Genomic DNA, 7,798 nt, shown 5'->3' with positions numbered 1-7,798 from the left:
AACTAAAATGCAGCACAGGTATGGATGGATAGTATACTTAACGACACAGAGGTAGAGCAATGGACTACTGTACCGTACTGCTATATATATACTGGTGGTCAGCAAAATTCTGCACTGTCCTCCTACTATATACTGCGCACAACTACAATGCAGCACAGATATGGATAGTATACTTGATGACACAGAGGTAGAGCAATGGACTACTGTACCGTACTGCTATATATATACTGGTGGTCAGCAAAATTCTGCACTGTCCTCCTACTATATACTGCGCACAACTACAATGCAGCACAGATATGGATAGTATACTTGACGACACAGAGGTAGAGCAATGGACTACTGTACCGTATTGCTATATATATACTGGCGGTCAGCAAAATTCCGCACTGTCCTCTTACTATATACTGCGCACAACTAAAATGCAGCACAGGTATGGATGGATAGTATACTTGACGACACAGAGGTAGAGCAATGGACTACTGTACCGTACTGCTATATATATACTGGTGGTCAGCAAAATTCTGCACTGTCCTCCTACTATACACTGTGCACAACTAAAATGCAGCACAGGTATGGATGGATAGTATACTTGACGACACAGAGGAAGAGCAATGGACTACTGTACCTTACTGCTATATATATACTGGTGGTCAGCAAAATTCTGCACTGTCCTTCTACTATATACTACAATGCAGCACAGATATGGAGCGTTTTTCAGGCAGAGAACGTAGATATTTCCAGCACACGGAGCACAGATATTTGCAGCACACTGAGCAGAAACTGAGAGAACGCAGCCACGTCCTCTCGCTATCATCTCCAAAGCACGAGTGAAAATGGCGGCAACGCGCGGCTCCTTGTATAGAATACGAATCTCGCGAGAATATGACAGCAGGATGATGACGTTCGGGCGCGCTCGGGTTAACCGAGCAAAGCGGGAAGATCCGAGGCTGCCTCGGAACCGTGTAAAATAGGTGAAGTTCGGGGAGGTTCATATCTCGATGAACTGAACCTGCTCATCTCTAGTAATAACAAACAGTCATAGAGGTAGGAAGGCCCTGCTCGCAAGCTTACAATCTATAGGGAAATAGGTATGGATACACAAGGATAGGTGCTATCTATTGCATAGTTGTCCACCAGATTGCAAAGGTTCTTGGTGGGCTGTATGATATGGTCATACAGCAATGACGGACCGGGGTCGAGAGGAAGGATGAGAAGACATGTGAGGATATCTGTGGACTGTGCAGAGTGGCTGCAATTTGATAGGAAGGTTTATGAAAGTTATGTGGGCGGTTCTGGAATTTGATACGCTTGCCTGAAGAGGTGAGTTTTCAGGGAACGCTTGAAGGTTTGGAGACTAGAGGAGAGTCTTATTGTATGTGGTAGGGCATTCCACAGAGTGGGTGCAGCCAGATGAAAGTCCTGCAATCGTGAGTGGGAGCGAGTAATTAGTGTGGATGAGACACAGATTTTGTGAAGAGCGAAGAGGTCGGGTTGGGAGATATTTTGAGCTAAGCGAAGTGATGTACGTTGGTGAAGTTTGGTTAATGGCCTTGTGTGTGAGTAAAAGTATTTTATATTGAATACGGTAGAATACAGGTAACCAGTGGAGGGACTGATAGAGTGGATCTGCAGACGATGAACGTCTATCGAGGAAGATTAGCCTCGCAGCTGCATTCAGAATGGATTGTAGTGGTGAGAGTCTCATTTTGGGAAGACCAGTTAAGATTCATGAGCAAATGATCAGGATGTGTGCATGTTCTACCAACCCTGGTCCCTGCAAATAACATGGTTTCCAATAGAAATTATGTATAAACTAATAGTAAAAATGTATTTACTCAACAAAAATAGGAGGTAAGTATTTTAAAATTTTTATCTACATGACATTTACATATTAAGCTTCATATATAAAGTGGCAGTGTTTGCCGTCTGAAGCCCTGTTCTGTGTGCGGACGCACAGCAGCTGCACTGCACATGCGCAAAACATGTGATGTGAAGGCATATCACTGGTTTGATCGCCTCTGATTGACAGGCAAAGGCGTTGGCGGGGCATGTCGGCAGCATTGGGGGGCGCGGTCCGCACAACGCGGGTGTGTCCAGACCCTTTGTGGGGTGGATAATGGCGGCTGCGTGACTTCACACACAGCTGCTGCGACCAAAAACATGGTGGGTAGCCACCTGCCTCGGCAACTAGGCTGTGTAGGCAGGGAGCTACTTGCAAGGTGCGAAAGCATCACTGCTGTGCAATGCTTTTGCACCTCTGCGGGGGGAGGTGGGGGAGGGCCAGGCATGCGGAGTGGACTTGCCCTGTGCCGGACGTCCCCCCTCATGTCAGAGATTTTTTGCACATCTATGATCAGCTATGAATTTGGCCCTTAGTCAGGAGCAGCTTGGCAACTTGTGTACAGGAACAATCACAAGCAAGCAGTCCGGGCTCTTCAAATAGCGTGACAAAATGGGAAAAGGTGTGTGCCTAATGTGGACATGTTTATCCTAGGAAATACAAGCAAAACATTCTAATAATCCATATACTGTACTAGTGATGAGCGGGTTCGGTTCCTCGGAATCCGAACCCCCCCGAACTTCAGCCTTTTTACACGGGTCCGAGGCAGACTCGGATCTTCCCGCCTTGCTCGGTTAACCCGAGCGCGCCCGAACGTCATCATCCCGCTGTCGGATTCTCGCGAGGCTCGGATTCTATCGCGAGACTCGGATTCTATATAAGGAGCCGCGCGTCGCCGCCATTTTCACACGTGCATTGAGATTGATAGGGAGAGGACGTGGCTGGCGTCCTCTCCGTTTATAGTTACTGTTAGTAGTTAGTTGATCTGATTGCTGCTTAGCTTATTGTGGGGAGGATTGGGGAGAGCTGTTAGGAGGAGTACAGTCAGTGCAGAGTTTTGCTAGTTTTTTTTAATCCGTTCTCTGCCTGAAAAAAACGCTCCATACCATATCTGTGCTCAGCCTCAGTGTGCTGCATGATATATCTATGTATATCTGACTGTGCTGAGTGCTCACTGCTCACACAGCTGAATTGTGGGGGAGACTGGGGTGCAGTTATAGCAGGAGTACAGTGCACACTTTTGCTGCCAGTGTGACTGACCAGTGACCACCAGTATATTGTCTGCCTGAAAAAGTTAAACACTCCTGTGGTGTTTTTTTTTTTAATTCTATAAACGCATTCTGCTGACAGTGTCCAGCAGGTCCGTCATTCATTATATTATATAAATATTTACCTGCAGTAGTGTTATATTTTTTTTGTTCATCTCTATCATCTTTATCATCTCTATATTAGCAGACGCAGTACGGTAGTCCACGGCTGTGGCTACCTCTGTGTCGTCAGTGCTCGTCCATAATTGTATACCTACCTGTGGTGGGGTTTTTTTTTCTATCTTCTTCATACTAGTAGTTTAGGAGTCTGCTGACAGTGTCCAGCAGGTCCGTCTTTATATTATATATACCTTCAGTAGTGATATATATATATTTTTTATATCATTATCATCTCTATACTAGCAGACGCAGTACGGTAGTCCACGGCTGTAGCTACCTCTGTGTCGTCAGTGCTCATCCATAATTGTATACCTACCTGTGGTGGGTTTTTTTTTTCTATCTTCTTCATACTAGTAGTTTAGGAGTCTGCTGACAGTGTCCAGCAGGTCCGTCATTATATTATATATACCTGCAGTAGTGATATATATATATTTTTTTATATCATTATCATCTCTATACTAGCAGACGCAGTACGGTAGTCCACGGCTGTAGCTACCTCTGTGTCGTCAGTGCTCGTCCATAATTGTATACCTACCTGTGGTGGGTTTTTTTTTCTATCTTCTTCATACTAGTAGTTTAGGAGTCTGCTGACAGTGTCCAGCAGGTCCGTCATTATATTATATATACCTGCAGTAGGGATATATATATATTTTTTTATATCATTATCATCTCTATACTAGCAGACGCAGTACGGTAGTCCACGGCTGTAGCTACCTCTGTGTCGTCAGTGCTCGTCCATAATTGTATACCTACCTGTGGTGGTTTTTTTTTTTTCTATCTTCATCATACTAGTAGTTTAGGAGTCTGCTGACAGTGTCCAGCAGGTCCGTCATTATATTATATATACCTGCAGTAGTGATATATATATATTTTTTATATCATTATCATCTCTATACTAGCAGACGCAGTACGGTAGTCCACGGCTGTAGCTACCTCTGTGTCGTCAGTGCTCGTCCATAATTGTATACCTACCTGTGGTGGGGTTTTTTTTTCTATCTTCTTCATACTAGTAGTTTAGGAGTCTGCTGACAGTGTCCAGCAGGTCCGTCATTATATTATATATACCTGCAGTAGTGATATATATATTTTTTATATCATTATCATCTCTATACTAGCAGACGCAGTACGGTAGTCCACGGCTGTAGCTACCTCTGTGTCGTCAGTGCTCGTCCATAATTGTATACCTACCTGTGGTGGGGGTTTTTTTTCTATCTTCTTCATACTAGTAGTTTAGGAGTCTGCTGACAGTGTCCAGCAGGTCCGTCATTATATTATATATACCTGCATTAGTGATATATATATTTTTTTTATATCATTATCATCTCTATACTAGCAGACGCAGTACGGTAGTCAACGGCTGTAGCTACCTCTGTGTCGTCAGTGCTCGTCCATAATTGTATACCTACCTGTGGTGGTTTTTTTTTTTCTATCTTCTTCATACTAGTAGTTTAGGAGTCTGCTGACAGTGTCCAGCAGGTCCGTCATTATATTATATATACCTGCAGTAGTGATATATATATATTTTTTATATCATTATCATCTCTATACTAGCAGACGCAGTACGGTAGTCCACGGCTGTAGCTACCTCTGTGTCGTCAGTGCTCGTCCATAATTGTATACCTACCTGTGGTGGGTTTTTTTTTTCTATCTTCTTCATACTAGTAGTTTAGGAGTCTGCTGACAGTGTCCAGCAGGTCCGTCATTATATTATATATACCTGCAGTAGTGATATATATATTTTTATATCATTATCATCTCTATACTAGCAGACGCAGTACGGTAGTCCACGGCTGTAGCTACCTCTGTGTCGTCAGTGCTCGTCCATAATTGTATACCTACCTGTGGTGGTGTTTTTTTTTTATCTTCTTCATACTAGTAGTTTAGGAGTCTGCTGACAGTGTCCAGCAGGTCCGTCATTATATTATATATACCTGCAGTAGTGATATATATATATTTTTTATATCATTATCATCTCTATACTAGCAGACGCAGTACGGTAGTCCACGGCTGTAGCTACCTCTGTGTCGTCAGTGCTCGTCCATAATTGTATACCTACCTGTGGTGGGGTTTTTTTTTTCTATCTTCTTCATACTAGTAGTTTAGGATTCTGCTGACAGTGTCCAGCAGGTCCGTCATTATATTATATATACCTGCGGTAGTGATATATATATATTTTTTATATCATTATCATCTCTATACTAGCAGACGCAGTACGGTAGTCCACGGCTGTAGCTACCTCTGTGTCGTCAGTCACTCGTCATCCATAAGTATACTAGTATCCATCCATCTCCATTGTTTACCTGAGGTGCCTTTTAGTTGTGCCTATTAAAATATGGAGAAGAAAAATGTTGAGGTTCCAAAAATAGGGAAAGATCAAGATCCACTTCCACCTCGTGCTGAAGCTGCTGCCACTAGTCATGGCCGAGACGATGAAATTCCATCAATGTCGTCTGCCAAGGCCGATGCCCAATGTCATAGTACAGAGCATGTAAAATCCAAAACACAAAATATCAGTAAAAAAAGGACTCAAAAATCTAAAATAAAATCGTCGGAGGAGAAGCGTAAACTTGCCAATATGCCATTTACCACACGGAGTGGCAAGCAACGGCTGAGGCCCTGGCCTATGTTCATGGCTAGTGGTTCAGCTTCACATGAGGATGGAAGCATTCAGCCTCTCGCTAGAAAAATGAAAAGACTTAAGCTGGCAAAAGCACAAAGAACTGTGCGTTCTTCGAAATCACAAATCCACAAGGAGAGTCCAATTGTGTCGGTTGCGATGCCTGACCTTCCCAACACTGGACGTGAAGAGCATGCGCCTTCCACCATTTGCACGCCCCCTGCAAGTGCTGGAAGGAGCTCCCGCAGTCCAGTTCCTTGCTGGCGCTGGGGAGGAAATTGACAAGGAGGATTCTGATGGTGAGGTGGTTTGTTTAAGTCAGGTACCCGGGGAGACACCTGTTGTCCGTGGGAGGAATATGGCCATTGACATGCCTGGTGAAAATACCAAAAAAATCAGCTCTTCGGTGTGGAAGTATTTCAACAGAAATGCGGACAACATTTGTCAAGCCGTGTGTTGCCTTTGTCAAGCTGTAATAAGTAGGGGTAAGGACGTTAACCACCTCGGAACATCCTCCCTTATACGTCACCTGCAGCGCATTCATCATAAGTCAGTGACAAGTTCAAAAACTTTGGGCGACAGCGGAAGCAGTCCACTGACCAGTAAATCCCTTCCTCTTGTAACCAAGCTCACGCAAACCACCCCACCAACTCCCTCAGTGTCAATTTCCTCCTTCCCCAGGAATGCCAATAGTCCTGCAGGCCATGTCACTGGCAATTCTGACGAGTCCTCTCCTGCCTGGAATTCCTCTGATGCATCCTTGCGTGTAACGCCTACTGCTGCTGGCGCTGCTGTTGTTGCTGCTGGGAGTCGATGGTCATCCCAGAGGGGAAGTTGTAAGACCACTTTTACTACTTCCACCAAGCAATTGACTGTCCAACAGTCCTTTGCGAGGAAGATGAAATATCACAGCAGTCATCCTGCTGCAAAGCGGAAAACTGAGGCCTTGGCATCCTGGGCGGTGAGAAACGTGGTTCCGGTATCCATCATTACTGCAGAGCCAACTATAGACTTGTTTGAGGTACTGTGTCCCCGGTACCAAATACCATCTAGGTTCCATTTCTCTAGGCAGGCGATACCGAAAATGTACACAGACCTCAGAAAAAGACTCACCAGTGTCCTAAAAAATGCAGTTGTACCCAATGTCCACTTAACCACGGACATGTGGACAAGTGGAGCAGGGCAGACTCAGGACTATATGACTGTGACAGCCCACTGGGTAGATGTATTGACTCCCGCCGCAAGAACAGCAGCGGCGGCACCAGTAGCAGCAGGCGGCACCAGTAGCAGCATCTCGCAAACGCCAACTCTTTCCTAGGCAGGCTACGCTTTGTATCACCGCTTTCCAGAATACGCACACAGCTAAAAACCTCTTACGGCAACTGAGGAAGATCATCGCAGAATGGCTTACCCCAATTGGACTCTCCTGTGGATTTGTTGCATCGGACAACGCCAGCAATATTGTGTGTGCATTAAATATGGGCAAATTCCAGCACGTCCCATGTTTTGCACATACCTTGAATTTGGTGGTGCAGAATTATTTAAAAAACGAGAGGGGCGTGCAAGAGATGCTGTCGGTGGCCAGAAGAATTGCGGGACACTTTCGGCGTACAGGCACCACGTACAGAAGACTGGAGCAACACCAAAAATGCCTGAACCTGCCCTGCCATCATCTGAAGCAAGAAGTGGTAACGAGGTGGAATTCAACCCTCTATATGCTTCAGTGGTTGGAGGAGCAGCAAAAAAAGGCCATTCAAGCCTATACAACTGAGCACGATATAGGAGGTGGAATGCACCTGTCTCAAGCGCAGTGGAGAATGATTTCAACGTTGTGCAAAGCTCGGCAACCTTTTGAACTTGCCACACGTGAAGTCAGTTCAGACACTGCCAGCCTGAGTCAGGTCATTCCCCTCA

Source organism: Pseudophryne corroboree, chromosome 2 (assembly GCF_028390025.1).
Source record: "Pseudophryne corroboree isolate aPseCor3 chromosome 2, aPseCor3.hap2, whole genome shotgun sequence".
Lineage (NCBI taxonomy): Eukaryota > Metazoa > Chordata > Amphibia > Anura > Myobatrachidae > Pseudophryne > Pseudophryne corroboree.
The sequence above is the reverse complement of the archived record's forward strand: the minus strand, read 5'-3'. Positions refer to the sequence as shown.